Source organism: Vulpes lagopus, chromosome 21 (assembly GCF_018345385.1).
Source record: "Vulpes lagopus strain Blue_001 chromosome 21, ASM1834538v1, whole genome shotgun sequence".
Taxonomy (NCBI): domain Eukaryota; kingdom Metazoa; phylum Chordata; class Mammalia; order Carnivora; family Canidae; genus Vulpes; species Vulpes lagopus.
In genome coordinates, this window is record NC_054844.1 from 4,935,410 (window position 1) to 4,953,812 (window position 18,403).

Sequence of the window (18,403 nt, forward strand, 5' to 3'; positions counted from 1 at the left end):
AGCATAATACTCAGCTCATTGATTTACTGTGAAGATTGGAAAGCAGAGCCCGGAACTGCTACACAGACTGAAAGGAGCTTGGTCAACCTGAGAGACCTTCACCAAGGTGCTGACCTTACTCTGTTAGGGGAGGAGAATTTGCAGTCCAAGCAGCTGCATCCGAATTCTGATTCTACACTTACCACCCAGCTGACCTTCAGCAAGTAGCTTGGCTTCGCTTCTAGAGTCCTCACCTCTAAGCTAAGGAGGAGAGTCATAGTCCCAGGCTCCTAGCTCAGAGATTGGGAGGCACTTAGTGGAATAACTGACTTGAATCTACACCAAGTGAAGCCGACAGGTGTCTGACCATACTCACCTACACTCACTGACACCCTTCATCCTCTAACCTTTCTTCTCCATGGTTACCTCTACTCTCCTCACCCCTGAGCAAATATTTGTGAGGAAGGTCAGACCCTCTGGATATCAGAACATGCTTGGGATTGTTTCTTTTCTTTCTTTCTATCTTTCTTTCTTTCTTCTTTCTTTTTTTAGGATTTTATTTATTTATTTATTTATTTGAGAGAGAGAGTGGGCAAGAATGAGAACACAAGCATGGGGTGGGGTAGAGGCAGAGGGAGAAGGAGACCCCCCACTGAGCAGGGAGCCCAATGCAGGCCTTGATCCCAGGACTCCGGGACCATGACCTGAACTGAAGGCAGATGCTCAACTGACTGAGCCACTCAGGTGTGCCCCCCTTGGACCTATTTTAATAACCTACGAAACAAATGATTAATTTAGCCCAGCCTGGTGAATCGGTGGAGACTACGTGGCTGCAAAAAGCATAAGCAGCCTCCATTTAAAAGGTCTTATCTTACAGATCCAGTGAAACGCTGGGACACCTGCACCCCAATGTTTATAGCAGCAATGTCCACAGTAGCCAAACTGTGGAAGGAGCCTCGGTGTCCATCGAAAGATGAATGGATAAAGAAGATGTGGTCTATGTATACAATGGAATATTACTCAGCAATTAGAAACGACAAATACCCACCATTTGCTTCGACGTGGATGGAACTGGAGGGTATTATGTTGAGTGAAATAAGTCAATCGGGGAAGGACAAACATTTTATGGTCTCATTCATTTGGGGAATATAAAAAATAGTGAAAGGGAATAAAGGGGAAAGGAGAAAAAATGAGTGGGAAATATCAGAAAGGGAGACAGAACATGAGAGACTCTTAACTCTGGGAAACAAACAAGGGGTGGTGAAAGGGTAGGAGGGCGGGGGGTGGGGATGACTGGGCGACGGGCACTGAGGGGGGGCACTTGATGGGATGAGCACTGGGTGTTATGCTATATGTTGGCAAATTGAACTCCAATAAAAATAAATAAATAAATAAATAAATAAATAAATAAATAAATAAATAAGTCTTATCTTTGTAAGGTGCATTCCCATTGCCACTGCTTCCCTCCACTGTCATGCCATGGTACAGAGACGTGATGGGCAGCTATTTTACCATTGAGGTGGCTGAGGACTACAGTAAGCAAGTGCCGTGAATCCGCTAAGTAGAACTGCTCCACTGAGCTTTCTAGCCTGTCCATCAGCCTGCATTCGCTCCCGGGAACCAGGTCCTGAGAGAACTGCATCCTAAGAGGATCTCATCAGGACTTCCATCAGACTGGCATTTGCATTTAGATAGGACCAGGCAAGAGGACATGAGGCATGGCTTTGTCATTCAGCTTGCATCTTAGGCTATAAAAGAAAACATGCCCAGGAGCACTCATCACACTCTAATAGGTCTGGAGTCTAGAGCCTAAGTGCACTGAGCGGTGGAGTGGCACATGTGTCCCCTGGGCGAGGGCACGGCAGTCAGCCATGCCCATCACTGTGCTAGTTAACACCTCTTTCTAAAGTGCGTCTGGCAATCATCACATGGTTTCGCTCATGTGTGGAATATAAGAAATAGTGAAGGGGGCCATAAGGGAAAGGAGGGGAACTGAGTGGGGAAAATTTAGAGAGGGAGACAAACCATGAGAGACTCCTAACTCTGGGAAAAAACAAAGAGTTGCAGAAGGGGAGGTGAGCGGAGGGTTGGGGTAACTGGGTGACGGGCAATGAGGAGGATGGGATGAGCACTGGGTGTTATATGTTGGCAAATTCAATTTAAATAAAATATTAAAAAATAAATAAAGTGCATCTAGGACAGCCCAGCCCTGACTTCACAGCTGCAGACAGAGTGTGGCATGGCTGCAGGTGCATGAACTACTTGGGGACCCAGGCACTCAGGGGCAAAAGGGACTGGACAAGCCGCCATTACCAGGCCTCAGTGGAAGGCTGTGGTCCTATAACCAGGGCTGAAAGGAAATTGGGCGGCAGACATGAAAGAATTCAATAGTGGGCCTATTGTTAGAAGAGTTATCACCTGGGCTCCTCCTCTCAAACTTTTCTGGTGGGTAACTTTGTCTGAAGAGGGTGAGTCTGTGGGTGGCCCTGCCTGCTTCTACTCTATAGCCCTCTAGCACCTTCTGCAGCATGCTGAACATATCTCCATTCTAATGGAGCTCAGTCCATATAACACACTCCCACATCCATATAGACTCTAGAAACCTCCAAGTGTAGACACACATGTGTCCAGGCAGGGCTGGCTGTGCTTGATTTTATACAGCATCCCTGTCTGTGTGAGAGAGAAAGGATCAGAGAGTCCTGGCTCCTCGAATCTTTTGGATGGAAAACTGAGTTAGTGATAACCAGCAGGAGGAGGATGAGGTAACCCTTAAAAATATTGGTAGGGTTAGGCATGTCTTAAGGCATGGGTAGCACTTCATGGGTTCAATTTCCATGTAGAAGGGCCCTCAGACAGTGTCTATTAAAATGAACTGAAGGACCGTCACAGAGCACTCCTCCCAGGGCTCCCTGTGACCAGCTATCTGCAGAATTCTACTGTTCCTGAAGGCCCAGCTCAGTTCTCACACCCACTAGGACACCTTCTCCAGAGCCCATTTCCTATTAGAGCACACACTCTTCATTCCACTCTCTTGCCAAGTCACCTGTCCTGTCAAATAAGTATTAGAGCCTTTGTTCTTTCTCCCAGCACAACATTACTGCACACAGTAGGTGCTCAGTCAGTATCTGCTGATCCATTTGGTTGAGGTTTTGGGGTTTGTTGGGGGGTGCAGTGGGGGCATTAACATTCAGTAAAACCACATTGATTTAGCCCCTAAAGTGTCCGAAAATTCAGATGTGGTATGTGGTATAATGTGATTGTTATTCAGAACAAATTAGAGCTCTTCATTCTATTTCTAACTCCAGTAAATAGGGCTTGTGTGTTTTAAAAAAATATATTTTTAGTTTGCAATGTGTGATTACATAATGGAGGCCTAGTAATTTTTTTTCATTAACATTCATTTCACTTAGCAGTTCCTTTTTTTTGCATCTTTGTTTCTGATTCAAGCTGTGGTCCAGTGTATTAAAATTGCACTCCTTAAAAAGAAGCTCTATAGCAAACTTTTTAACTGGCATTCCCCACCCCTATATTTCTCACTGGCCTGTGCCTGCAGCAGCTTATCTCATGTGGAATCAGGGGAATCTGCTCCCCTATTACAGGTGTGTTAGCAGAGCTCTGTGATTCAGCAGACCCCACAGCCTTTGTCAGGGAGCCATCTGGTGCAGAAGGATCGGCAGCAGGGGGTGGCATTGGTGATGTAGGTGTCTATACCAGAACTAGATGTGTGAACTCAGATAAGGTATTTAGCTTCTCTGAGCCTCAGTTCCTCCATCTGTAAAATGGGGATGCTAAGTCCTAGATTAGAAACAGTGCCTGGCACACGGTAGCCACAAATAAATTATCTTATGCATGAGGCCCATGTGAAAGTCTGCTGGACACCTTCCTTCTTCTACCCTGACTGGACTGGAGCCACATATACCAAAACCAGAACCCTGAGCCTCAGGCAAAGAGAAACCCCAGAAATCTCAGTATGGGGCAACAGAGCAGGGAGCATAGTCCAAGCAGCAGAAAAGGTGCCAGAGAGACACACTGCCGAAGATGAGACTGCTAGAGAAAATGTCTGCGGGAGAAATAGGAAATACATTCTGGCATATTTGCAGCCAGGACGACCACGTTACCTGGCCCTGAGAAAAATGCAGAGTCGAGCTACATCAGGACATCAAGAAGGGACGGAAAAGCACAACCCATCACGATTAAGAATAAGAACTGACAGGGTGACCAAGCCCTGCCCCCAGAAAGGATTCGCCATCTCTTTGACTGGGGAAGCACCCATGGTCAAAGCTAAACTCCCACTTTATAGTACGCGTATAATTAGTGGAAAAGCTTAATTTAGCAGTTTGGTAAATTCCATTAGCAGTTTATGTATGGTATGTAATTAAGCTATTTCCAAGCAGATCTTTTTTGGCTAGCTCCTGTTAAGAATCCTCATGGAGAGAATTCCTGTAATACATGCTCAACTCTATGCTAATTCTAGAAACCTTCTGGAGTTGACACTAACGTGTGAGGCAGGGCTATCTGTGCCTGAGCCTATACAGTGACATTCCCACCAGGATGAAGCAGGAAGGTCAGACAGTCCAGAGACAAACTCTGCCTCTGACATTCCCGTGATGTGGGATGTTGCACCTTGGATGCAGCCTCCTCACCTCAAGGGGTGCTTGATCATAACTACCATATGGGACCAGCGGGATAAATACACGAGGTGCTATATAACATGCTGAGCACAGAATGCAGCCCAAAGAGGGCAGTCTCACAGAAGCCCATGTGGCAGACACGGAGACTAAAATCCAAAACCAAAAACAAACACCAGAAAGTAGCACAGAACAGCAGCAGAAAGATTGTCCAAGTGGAGGGGGCATCTGGTGGCTAGGCCACCATGAGTAAGGAAGCCAAGACAGAGCAAGATTGTGGAATTCTCTGGGGTTAGGGTTAATACCAAACCCTATCAGTTGGGAAGATGAAAAAAAAGCTCTGGTGGTGGTGGTAGTGGTGGCCACCCAACACTCTAGATGTTCTTAATGCCACCGGACTACACACTGAAAAATGGTTAAAACTGTGAATTTTACGTTCTGTATATTTTACTCCAATTAAAAAAGAGACAGAGTTACCACAAAAAATTCAAACTAGAGATGCCTGGGTGGCTCAGTTGGTTAAGCATCCAACTCTTGGATTCCACTCGGGTCATGACCTCAGGGTTGTGGGAATGAGACCCATATCAGGCTCCTCACTATGGGTGGAGCCTGCTCAAGATTTTCTCTCCCTTCTCCCTCTTCCCCTCCCCACTCACATGCTCTCTCTTTCTAAAAAAATAAATTAAATAAAGCAGTACCCTAAAACTCAACTGTCAGCCCACTGAACACATCAAAACAAAAGTAACATAAAGGAGAGTTAGGGTCACCCTCTCTCTGTGAGATTCTGAGGAAGGCCACGTCCGTGCACCCAGGCTACCACCTCCATCACGTGGAGCTGATCTTCACCCAGGACGTCTGTTTAACATAAGCCCCCCAAAGACTTGAAAACCCGTATCAATCACAGACCATGGCCTCAGAGAAAAAGCTAAGATTCTTATGCAGAATAATTAGTCTTTCCTGATGGTATCTCCCTGACAGTTATTTCTGATCACGATTCAGATGAAACCGAAGGAAATGTCCAAGGGTCTCCTTCCCTTCCCTTCCATGTTCTCTGGGGACAGTGGTGCTTCTGTCTTGTCCAGGGGGAACACTTGCCTTTGGGAAGAATGCCTCTAACTTTCAGTCTTGCTCAGGTAATAAACAGAGTAGCTTCAACACACCACCTTCTCCTTCCCCGCACAAACACAAACCCTGGCTGGAGGTACATGTGGCCTCTCTGGCCAGTGTCTCTGACCCCCTTGGCCATGACCTCTCTGATATCCACAGAAAGGCATACCAGCCTGGTGCCACCATTCCGGAGAGTAAAGGACTGTCTTGTGCCTCAGGGCACTGCTGCTGCAAATGCTCCATGGCCTGAGCCTAGCCACCAGGGCTCAATGGCATTTCCTAGCTGTCATTAAAAGCCCCAGGGGCAGCAATCAGGTGCAGAATTCTGCTAGAAGCTGGACACAGTGAGATGGTAACACAGATCCCCGTAGGGACCCTCCAACTGTGAGGATCCTCCTGCCCAACCACATGCCTTTTCTCACTGTGCTCTGTACTCTATCACAGGCCCTACCTCCAATGCACCTGCTTTCTCTGTGCCTTTCCAAAGCTGACCCTTTCTTCTGGGTCCAGCTCAAATCCTGCATGCTCTGGGAAGTCACAAGAAATGGGCTTGACTCTGTGTGCTCTGGACAACAACAGCACCAGCTATCTTTTTAGACCATCCCTCCTAGGGGACCATGAATGCTAAAGGGACATGCCCTCTCTTCTTAAACCAGAGGCCCTGGGACCCTTAGTTGGCCCAGTAGGGGCTCAGTAAACACAAATGCTGATTAGGTGAGAGATGCTGTCCCTGCCCTCTGGGGAATTTCAGTCTAAGCCTGGCACACAGACCAGGACTGGTGGGGGGAGGTACGCTGGGACCGTGAAGCCATCACCACAAAGGAACCATGAAAGCCTTCACTGAGGTGCACTTTCACATACATTAGCTCACCCAAGACAGGCTGGCAGGTAATTATTCCCATCTCACTGAAGAGACAAGAAAATCAGGCTGAAGACACATGGCTGGTTAGAGTCAGAACCGGTGTGGTTCTGGTTCTGGGCTTAACATTCAGAGAGGCAGCCTGAGGAATGGCTGAAGACATGGCCCTAGGGCCAGGCTACAGGAGTTCGAATCCCAGACTGGCCTCTTGTTAGCTGTATAATCTGGGGCACGTTACTCCACTTCCCAGAGCCTTGGCTTCCTCATCCACAAAATGGGGAAAATGAAAAAAAACAGTACCTATCTCGCGAGGCTGTAACAAGGGTTGAACAAGTTCATTTATGCCAAGCTCTCAGCCTCTAACCTGAGAAACCTGGTGCATTTCTGTGCATCCAGCCTCTAGGTACAGTGGCAAGAAGGTCCTTGAATTTCCAGGTTTCTCAGGTTAGGGCTGCAGGAAGTTGGTCTTCCTCCCCTTCCCTCCCAGTGTGTGCAGGTGTGTGGTTATGTGGCTTCCACATGGCAAAGCTCCATCAATTCACCTGGGCCCAAAGCAAATCCTGGAGCTCAACACTGAGCAATCTCTAAAATAAATAAAGTGAAAATAAACCAATTGGCCAGCTAACATTTTCTTCTTGTCTGCCTTGGTAATTAAGCCACTGTAGTCAGCCGCATATTTCCCTGGTTCTGCTGCTGAGGTAAAAAGGGAGTTACAGAAGCTGCCAGGCCAGAAAGGCAAATACAGGCCCTGGGAGGAGGGCAGCCATGCTGGCCCCAGGAGGTCTTGGCGCAGCCCAGCCTGGGCACTCAGTCCCATCTCTTCTCCGAGGCCAGAAGGGCCGAGAATTGCACAGCTGGAGCTCCCTTCCATAAGGAACACTTTCTTGTCTCCCACAATTTCTCAGGCCCAGCCCTCCAGGCAGGGCAGCTCATTACTGGCTCTTCTCTGTGCCAGTTCAGTGGGAACCTGGAACCTGAACCACATAGGGAGCCTACCTGTTCCTACCTTCCTGCATCTCTTAGTGCCTGCCGGAGCATTACCTAGGGTCAGGCTCTGTCCACCACTTAGATACTGCTCCGTAAATGCCTCCCTCGGCCAGCCCATCCAGGATGTGTCAACACGCAGACAAGGGAAGAAAGAAAGAAAGAAAGGAAGAAAGAAAGAAAGAAAGAGCCTCACCAACATTTTGAGAAAACCAGCAGATGGGGAGCCCAGAAGAACTGACAAATGTAATACATTGTCTCCACAAGATTCTGTGACAGAAGAAAACCCCATATTATTCAAGCTGGGAGAGGTCCCTGAATGTAACTTTGTCCATCAGCCAGTGGCCCCCGTGGGTCCCCCCAGGCCGACAAGTACCTTGAGGCCTCCACTCCCAACACCCTGGGCCTTCAGATGATCTTGCTGTGTCTAACCCAGTCCATACATCCTCTGGGGGCCTAGCCTGAAAGGCCAGAGCAGCTACAGGGCAAGAATGAACCAGAACTAGAAACTGGAGAGGCCAAGGGCGCCTGAACAAGGTGCATGGCCTGGAGAGGACAAAGCATGCTTCCTGCGCCCACCCCCCGACACTTCACCTCCAACCACAGCTGTCCTGTTATCCAGCTAAGTCCTGCTGAGTGGAGGCCTGAGAGCAGCTGTAAGGGGAGACAGCCACCCAAGAGCTCACATGCTGAGTCCTGGAACAGGACAGGGAAGCCCTCTCTATCTTGATGCTGGTGGTGAGTGGAGGGCCAGGGTCGTGTGATGCCGAAGGTCCAGGCTCTGGAATAGCCAAACTACTGCCTGGGTTCAAATTCTGCCTCTACCAGTTCCTGGCTGTGTGACCTTGGCCATGATGTCTTGCCTCTCTGTTCCTAGTTAATTTTTCCATAAAACAGGACAACAGCCAAACAACTGGGTTGTAGTGAGACTTGAACCAGGAAACAAATGTCTGCCGCTTAATGGGTACTGGCTGTCACGAGGGTGACTTGTTTGTCCAGGGTTGTCCGTCATGACCAGTATTAACACTCTCCTTTTCACTCTCAAAAGTGAATGGATTGCACGAGAAATTACAAAGCTGACTAGCTCTGGTTTTTTCTAAAGTCCATCTGGGTATGGCCCTGCAGCCTCTCTGAGCCCTGGGGAGCCACGTTCCCAAAGCATAGGTCCCCACAAATAACTCTGCCCATGCCACGGAATGGTCCATGCCATGAACTGGGCTTCTCCTTCCTTTTCCTCTTCACTGTGTCTCTCCCTTTCGTTCCTCTTCTCCCTAGCCCATCCTTTCCTCTCTATCTCCTCCCCCTCAGCACTGCAGAAGGCTGGCAGGGCGCTGCAGAGGTACCTTTTGACTTTACTGGCAGCTCCCACTGACCCTTGGATGGGACACCTCAGGGCTCTAACCTGGGCCTTAGCAAATTTCTCTTCAAGGAAAGGAAACAACTGGAGATGTCACAGAAACTACCTGGTCACTAGATGGATAAGTGGAAATAATGGGCCATTTTGCATACGTTTGTGTGTTGTTTAAAGGAAAAAAAAAAAAAAAGAACAATAACAGCTTAAAATGGCCCACTGGAGGCCAGAACCTGTCTATAAAAACAGCCAAACACAGGGCAGGTTCCCCAGCAAGTTCACTGAGTGTAAGTGGACAGACATATGGACTCAACAGGCTTTCCCAAATGTTCAGGGAGATTCACTACATCTTGGCGCATACACACACATATACAAGGGTACACACACAAATACACATGCACCTACACACACATACAAGCCTGCACACACACATGCACGCAGATGCACACACCTGGGCCCGAGTCAGTGGGGTGGCTGAGTCACAGGGCCAGACCACAGCAGGAACAGGCCAGGGAGGAAGTGCAGCCCCGGTGTCAGCCCATTTCCTGACCGCCTTCCTTTGCTCTGGGAGGTCCTCTTTCTGTCTCTTTGTCCTTTGATTCTCTATCTCTCTCAGTTTTGTTTTTACACAAGGCACCAGCCATGCTGCCGGCCAGGTCCACGTGGCAAGAGCTCTTGGCAGCAATGCCCCGCAAGTGAGTTTTCATTTCTAGAATGAAATGCACCTCTTCTATACACTGAACTGTGACCTTGGGCAAGTCACTTCACTCTGAGCCTCAGTCTCCCCATCTGTGAAATGAAGAGGCTGGGCATGGCAAAAGGGCCCCCCATGTCCTTCCTGATCTCAACCCCGGTGCTTCTGTGCTCTCCTCCAGTCCCCATCAGGGATCTTGGGCACCAGGGAGCAAGGGTTAGGGTGGGGGGAGCCCTGCTGTTCCCCTGCACAGGGCGCGGGGAGATAGCCTCCCCTGCCTCCCTTCCGCTGCCCCAACTCCAGGCGGCCGCGGGGACCAGGGGAAGCGCCGGCCTCCCTCCCGGGCTGCCCCGGGCAGAGGGCGCAGGGGTGGCGCGCGCCCCGCAGCCCGCAGCCCTCACCCCTCCTCCACCCCGTCGGGCTCTGTACCTTGGGCGTCGCCGCCTCCCTCCGACCCGTCCCGCCGCGGGCTCGCTCACAGCTGTCCTGTAGCCTCCGGCCGGGCGGGCCTGCTCCACTTTCCCCGCCCCAACCCTCGGCGGCCGCAGAAGTGGCAGCGGCGCCCTGGAGCCGGTCTGTCGGCGCCGCCGCCCCCTGGGCGCCCTCCTGGATCGGCGCGCGCCGCGCGGTGGGGTCGCGGCTGGCGAGAGGCGACCTCAGACTGCCAGGGAGCCTGGGTGGTGAGGGCGGGGCAGCTGCTGACTTAGCCGGCCTGACTGGTCAGGCTTCCCGGGCCCCTATGTTCCCCAGTCCCCTTACGCCCCTTGCCCTGGTTCTAGAATGTTCACAGGCTGCAGTGCGCCCTGAGTTTCTCTCCCTGTGAGTCTGCACCCCGGAAAACCCCACCACATCCAGGCTGTTACCTGCATGGAATTTGTCCTTTGCGCTTTCCTGCCTCTTCTATACACTGAAGTGTGGGCATGCGTGCGCCTATCATAAAACACCCAATATATATTTATTAATATTAAATCTCCAGGGACCTCCCAAGATTCAGGCTGAAGCATACCCCTCAGTCTGGTATACAAGGCCACTCTGGCCACCAGCTAATTTTCCAGCCTCACCAACTCTCCTTCAAACACACATGCAACGGGGCTAGGCCGACAGGGAGTTCTTACTTTGCCTGGAATGCCCTTCCCCTTTCTTGTCTGCCTGAGCAAGACTTGTCTGCATCCAGGCCCCACTAAAATGTCCTCTTCTTGGTGAATCCTTCCCCAGACACTGGCCCCAGGGGAACACCCCCGTTTCTTCTTTGTGAGCAAACTGTTCTGATGCTGGTGCCCATGTTAGCACCCCCACCCCCGTTTCCTCTGGTCCTACAACAAGGATTTTGTTGTGTATTGTTTTCGTTTTTATTTTGGGGGAGTACTGGAAGCCTTGGGAGTCTATGGGAAGTGAAGAAGGGCCACTGTCAAGGAGGGTGGCAGCATAGGCAAGAGAAATGCAAAGGAGACTCAGAGGTGTTTGCAGATCATGGTCGAGAATCTGTTGAAGAAAGAAGGAAGGGCGAGTGCAGAGGGGTCAGAGGTCCTGGTTCCAGAGGAGGCATGAGTGGGGGTGGAGAAGCCTTTTAGCCCAGAAACAGGGGCAGAAAATAGAGGATGGGGAGCAAGGCAGGAGGGGAAGGCAGAGGGATCCACCTGGGTGAGGGTGGCCACCATGTTCACTAGGAGGCAGGACCATAAGTAATGGCTGGAGGGTCTGAGCAAGCCAGGGGGTTGGGTAGCATTGAGACGCCTGTGCTGTAAGCTGTTGCCCCCTCTGTTGGGGGGAAAGGGACACCCAATAAGGGAGGAGTAGCAAATAGGCTTGGAGAACACAGGGACACTCCAAGAGGTGTGCTTCCTGAGTCACCTTTAAGCTCCATGGCACCCTTCCTCCTGACATCTCTATGTTTTCTTGCTCACATACTGCTGCCAGAGAGCTGAAGACCCGATCGTCTCTCTTGGTCATCCCAGGAGAACAGTGGAAACATTCACTGTTCCAGTTCAGGAATTCCCCTGCTGGTCCTTCTTCCTTATTGTGAGTGGCTATGATTACGGAGTTGCCAACTGGTGGAGGCCGAAAAACAAACAGACCTTTCAATGTTGACTCTTCCAGGTGCCGTGCTGCACGGCAGCACCTGCCCCACTTCCCACAGCCTCCCCAGCAAAGTTCAAATCAAACAGTTGCTGAAGGGCAGAGGGTTGGTGAGCTCTACAGGAGCAAGTAGACTCCAGGGGAGATTGTCCTATATCTACAGCTTCCATCTTTCTCCTGTTGGAAAATGCTGGGCTTGCAGGGGCTGGGGGAGGAGATATTTTCTATGAAATTGTAGGGGCCAAGTCAGACTCACAGATCTTACTGAAACATAAAGCTAGTGCCTGTGTGGCTCAGTTGGTTAAGCATCTGCCTTCGGCTCAGGTCAGGATCCGGGGGTCCAGGGATGGAGCCCCACATTGGGCTCCCTGCTCAGCAGGGAGTCTACTCCCTCTGCTTCTGTCCACCACCCCCCGCCCCCTATTCATGCTCTCTCAAATAAATAAAGAAAATCGAAAGAAAGAAAGAAAGAAAGAAAGAAAGAAAGAAAGAAAGAAAGAAAGAAAGAAAGAAAAGAAACATAAAGCTAGAATGTAGGAAAAATAAGGCCTCCTTAAGGATATTTATGAAAGCCATGTACTTCCCCTGCAGGTTTCACCAATCTGGAATCCTTCAGAGGTTGGACAGGTAACACGTGAGCAATGACTTTCTTCTCCCTCTCCCACACAAGTATGGGCTTCATCATTCAGATAGAGTTGTAGTTAGGGAACTGGAAAAGAACTAAGTTACAGAGCCAATCCTGTCTATCGTCGAGGGGGAATTATGGTCCAGGATGACTTGACCAGTGGCAGTGGTGACATGACTACTCCTGGCTGTGAATGCAGGATTTCATTCCACCCCTACCGTCTACAAGTGGCCTCTGTTGCTACCTTGGGTGGGATATTGGTTTTCCCATTAGGAATTTCTGAATTTCCCATTTATGGAGCAGGGAAAGAAAAAGCACCACACAATCAAGGGTGTCCCCTAAAGGACAGTAGAGCCATAGCATTATTTCTGCTAAAAAAATTTTAAGGACTCGCGATGAGTAATGTGTTGCCCAAACAGTACAGGAAAATAGAGGTAGAATTAGCCCCTGTGGGAATGATGAAATTAATGTTTTATATGTACTCTTTTGCTATTTACAGAATTTTTTAAAATTTATTTATTTGAAAGAGAGAGCACAGCAGGGAAAAGGACAGAGGGAGAAGTAGGCTCCCTTTTGAGCAAGGAGCCCGTTCTGGAGCTTGATCCCAGGACCCTGGGATCATGACCTAAGCCAAAGGCAAATGCTTAACCAACTGAGCCACCCAGGTGCCCTGATATTTATAGAATGAGAAAGGAAAGGACAGTTCTTCTGTCCTCATGAGTTTGCTCTCTCACGCATGTGTACACATGCACACAAAACCCAACTGCATTACCCTGGCTACTAATGTAATAAATAAAGCAATCAGAAACACAGGGAAGTAAAAAAATGGTTCTGTAAGCCAAGAAATGTTTGTAAGCCGAGTTTGGGGGATGGAGCCCACTTGCTCCTGAGAGCAGTGACAACAAAGGGAAGCTGCTGCCACTTACATTACGGGATGGCTCCAAATTACCTAATTCTTCCACTATCAAAAGCTGGTCAGGAGCATTTCCATTTGGCAAGATGTTTTGGTAAAGGAAAAACAAACTGTTGGTTTTTCTAAGCTGGTGCTCTCAACCAATACTAGATTTTCGATATCAAAAATTATACGAGCTGACAATTTGGAATTTGAGAAGATAAACTCTCATGACCTATTGAAAAAAATATACAACCATCTCTTGACCCATTAGAAAACAAAAATAATCAAAACAGCAACTGCTTGACATGATCTCCAAGACACACAATCATGAGGCTCTAAAACAGCTAACGAAATAGAAATATAATCTCAGAGTTATAATGGAATTTTTAATTCTACTTTGAAGGTTGAAAGTCCTCTTATATCCTGTGGAATTTCTGTAATGTTTCTTGCCCCCCATCTCATCTCCACATTTATCCCAGATTTCAGTGCCTCTCTCTGGACTATGCCCTTGACTCTGTCCTCTCAATCTCTCCTCCATCCAATGTAGCCTACACGCACAACTGCTGGGTGATGTTGTATATAAGGCATAGCTCCAGACATGTCCCTTCCCTACACAACAAAACCTTCCATGAACACCCCTTTTGCGTTTTCAGAATAAAATTCATAGTCTTTTGGTTGGCCTCCAAAGCCCTCAACAACCTCCAAGCTTGCTTGTCACTCACTACTTACCCATAAATAAGTGGTAAAGAGCCCCACATTTACTTTTGAGTAACAGTAGCTCCATGACTCAGTTTTCTCTGCCCAAAGGGCCTTCCCTGCCATCTCCATCCAAAGTCTAGGACCAGGCAAAGCTCTTATGCTGTCTGCTGCAGGAAGACGTGGCTCATTGCTCATAGTTCTTCCCTTACCTCCCAGCTACTTCTCTTAGAGACATGATCACATCGCCAGCCACCTTAGATCCAGTTTACCCTTGCAGCTGGTGTTGTGAAATGGGTGGGGATTGAGAGGTAGAAGCTAACTCTTCAGCTTTGAGCCAGCCAGGGACTTCTGATCTTCAGTTTCCTTACCTGTAAAACATAGTTACAAACAGGACCCACCTGAGAAGGTTGGATTGTGAGAAGTAAATGACATAATTTGTGTGAGAAGCCCTTAGCACAGTGCCTGATATGATGTCAGGGCCCCATGTCAGGATAGAAGAGTATATTAGTGGGGAGGAGGGAAAGAGGGAGGGACAGAGAAGACAAGACAAGGAAAAGAAGGAAAGAGAAAAAAAATCAATAGCCTTTCTTTTCTACTGGAGTCAAAGGACCATTACCTCTTTTAGAAAGAGCACATACTTATAAACTTCCTTGAAGATAAAATTTTAGACAAAAATGGCATCAGGATGGGGGCCCAGGTAGCTCAGTCTGTTAAACATCTGACTCTTGGTTTTGGATCAGATCATGATCTCAGGGTGGTGGGATTTAGCCCTGTATTGGGCTCCACATTCAGTGAGGAGTCTGCTTGAGACTGTTTCTCCCTCCCTCTCCCTTTGCTCTTCCCCTCACCATGTGTACATCTCTCTCTCTCAAATAAATAAAATCTTTTTAAAAATGACATCAGAAAAAAAAATGACATCAGGATCATAGAAAGGATGAAATCAATTAATCTTTTTATTTTTTAAAGATTATTTATTTATTTATTTATTTATTTATTCATGAGAGAGAGAGAGAGAGAGAGAGAGAGAGAGGCAGAGACACAGGCAGAGGGAGAAGCAGGCTCCATACCGGGAGCCCAACGTGGGACTCGATCCCAGGACTCCAGGATCGCACCCTGGGTCAAAGGCAGGTGCCAAACCACTGAGCCACCCAGGGATCCCCTCAATTAATCTTTTTAGATCCACTGTGTAAATTTACTAGGGAAATTCTATTAGAAACTTAACATTTTCAAAAAGGAAGGATCTGTGGAAACCACCCTGTCCAAGTCCCATTGCTTTTCTGCTAGGGAAACTGCAAAAGGTGAGAGCTAGTAAGTGGCAGAGTCCAGACTGGAAAGCTGTCAGCCCAGAGCTCTTACCTTTCTTGCACATCACCTCCCCGGCTTGGGAAAGACACTATAAAAACCTCATGTTCAGAGAGAAACTTCTGGCATGAGACTCTGAAGAGTCTGACAAACCAAAAAGCAATTATAATGCTTGGTCAAAACTGTCAAAGACAACCATTTCAGCACCATGGAAATTGACTGGAGATAGGCAACAAACCAAGAAGTGTGTGTTCATGAAAATTACTGAATTTTGAGTATGGTCAGCAAGACTCTATAATGTTCTTGCCTGGAGCTATTCCGTTCTCCCTGCAGTTCTGTTGTTTCATTCAGGCCAGCTTGTAAAAACCAGCAGATTTTTGTCACTGCTGGAGTGGTCTCAGTGTGGAGCAGTATCAGTTTGTGATCTCAAAGCCAGTGGACAGAGAGGGCCAGCAGCTCTGCTAGCCTGAAACTGCAAACAATGGACTGGTGTCTACATAGGAATCTAAAAGGAAATTTAGGGAGGAGAAGCAGCCATGGGGAAACTGACAAACTCTCTGCCTGTCCTAGGTTGACCAGGGCTATATGTATGTGCTGCAGAGACAGGAGCAGCCCAAGCCACTCACACATCCCTGGCCCATGGAGCCTGCTGCATATACAGGGAATATAAAGGGCTCAATGAAAAATAAAAGCCTGGGCAAACTTGGAGGAATAAAAGTTTGACTTCTGCATGTGCTCTCCAGCTTACTCACAGATCTATTAGCAAAGAGTGGAGGCCTTACTGGCTCAGGGTATTTGAGGACAACCTCTGGGCAATCTTTGGCTGAACACTAATCTAGACAGACACAAAGGTGACTATAGGAAACTAGGCTACAGAACGAAAAGCAAGAAAACAAAACAGCAGAGACATTCGTGGATGCACATTGCAGGGGAGGCAGAGTTCATGGATTTAGCCCAGACTAGTTATTAAACAAACACACAAAACAACACTGAGGGGGAGGAGAGCTCCAATACCTAGTTACTAAAATATACTGAAGCCAGGGCGTGCAGGGTGCAAGAGTACTCAACGTCTAGGGTTCAAAATCACTCACTGCTGACAAAATCCAAAGGCAGAGAGATGAGTGGTGGGGAAAGAAGAAAGGAATTTATTTCAATGAGACACTGGGAAAATAGCAGAGACTAGTGTTGCAAAGACTGTCTCCAAAGTGCCAATAATACATCCAGGTTTTATAAGGAAACTTGAGACATGAGTTGGTGGGTACTTACAAGCGGGCAGTGAAGGTTGGGTTGACCATTGTCTTGGGGTGGGTCCTACAGGGTTTTGCCACTCAGAGTAGTCATTATGGCTTCACAGGGTAGTCTCCATTCCCACAAGGGGGATGTTTGCCCACAGGGTCTCTTGCCTTAGTTAAGAGATAAGCTGGAAAGAAAAAATGAATCAATTAGAAAGTTTGAAGTCAAAATGGAAATGGTTGAAATCTTTTTTCAATACTATGTAAAATATTCAGTTTTCAACAAAGAAATTGTAACACAGTGGAAGCAACAAGAAAGTGTGACCATATTCAGGGAAAAAAAAGTCAGTAGAAACTATCTCTGTGTTTGCCTGTCCTAAGATGTCAGGCTTATCAGACTAAACCTTTAAGGCAGCTATTATAAATACGTTTAAGGAACTAAAAAAAATATTCAAAAATTTAACAAAAGTATGACAACAACGAATGAAAACAATCTTAATAAAAAGATAGAAATTATACAAATGAATCACTCCTGAAACAAAGGATAACACAAAGCAATGGAATGACATGTTCCAAAGTGCTGGAAAATTCTGTCAACCAAAAGTTCTATATCCAGCAAAACCATCCTTCATAAGTGAAGATGAAAAAAAGACAGTCCCAGATAACGAAATATCAAGAGGATGCATTGCTAGCTGACATACCTTGTAAGAAATGCTAAGGGAAATTCTTTAGTCAGAAAGGAAGAGAAGCCAGATGATACTCAAATCCACAGTAAGAATGATGATCCAGAGATGATAAATATGTAGGTAAATATAAAGGACTCTATAAATGTATTTTCTTATTCCTTCTCCTAACTTCTTTAAAAAGAAAGAAGTTGTATAAGCAAAACTTATAGCACCGTTATCGTTAAGTATATAATGTATGTAGAAGTAGATATGATAATAATGGAACAAAGGAGGGGAGAGGAAAAGAAGATAGATTGAAACTTCAGGGGGGCAGAATTTGTCACCCCAAAAATATGCCTCTCTGCTATGAGGATTATTTTAGGTTGATTATTTTTAAGAAACTGTAGAATCAGGAAAAGCTCTTTACCTCCCCCTCAACTGCCTAAATTTGCACTGGAAAGGAGGCCTGTACCAGAAGAGAGCTATTATCAAAGATACCTTTTTACCTAAGAAGCTCATCTGTGTAACTGGACAACCTGTTTTCCAAATAGCTCCTCCTCCCTTGTCTTTATCTTCTTTGTGTTCTCAGACCCGTACACCTTTCCTAACTCAGGATATTCCATAAGCCTCAATCACCTGGCTGCCCTTTGGGGCTCCTATTTTTATGGGACTTTCATACATATGAAATCTGTTTATTTTTCTTTTGTTACTCTGTCTTACATCAATTTAATTTTTAGAACAGGCAAAGAATCTAGAAGGGAAAGTTTCTCCCTGCAGTTGACAACTAGAAAGGAACCTTGACTAGCTAGGCACTGCTGATTCTGGGACTGTTACTGCTGGTTCTGGGACTGTTGCTGCTGAGAGATCCCTGGGGCCTCTGACCAAAGCCAGCAGAAGGTAAGAATTCTTACCATGTCAGTCTCCTGAATCCCTGCCTGCAGGGTCTGATGGAAGTGAGAGTGGTGAGAGTCCTTTAATTTTTGTAAATCTAAATTGGCAGGAAAGAATATGTGCATGAACTATTCCTTGAGGGCAGCCTGGGAGGATCAGCGGTTTAGCTCCACCTTCAGCCCAGGGCTTGACCCTGGAGAGCCGGAATTGAGTCCCACAGCGGCTCCCTGCATGGAACCTGCTTCTCCCTCTGCCTGTATCTCTGCCTTTCTCTCTCTGTGTCTCTCATGAATAAATATATAAAATCTTTAAAAAAAAAACTATTCCTTGGGTATAGCAACTCGGGTAAAGATTTGTTATGAATACCCTTAGTTTCTGTTGATCCCTTTTGTCCTAGAGATGGTCATCATTTTCCT

At 47.3% G+C, this 18,403-nt stretch overlaps 1 protein-coding gene across 4 annotated transcripts in view; it reads right to left on the reverse strand.

The window, feature by feature from the left end:
- CRACR2A (calcium release activated channel regulator 2A) overlaps nt 1-18,403 on the reverse strand; it is a 165,952-nt gene that overhangs the window by 127,947 nt on the left and 19,602 nt on the right. For 2 of the 4 annotated variants that reach the window (XM_041735817.1, XM_041735818.1), the window contains exon 1: nt 10,032-10,251. The gene's annotated coding sequence lies outside the window, so the exon portion shown is untranslated. Of the gene's footprint in view, nt 1-10,031; nt 10,252-11,453; nt 11,651-13,927; nt 14,081-14,106; nt 14,266-16,465; nt 16,620-18,403 lie in introns of those variants that run through there. The other 2 variants (XM_041735815.1, XM_041735816.1) reach the window with 2 other exon arrangements.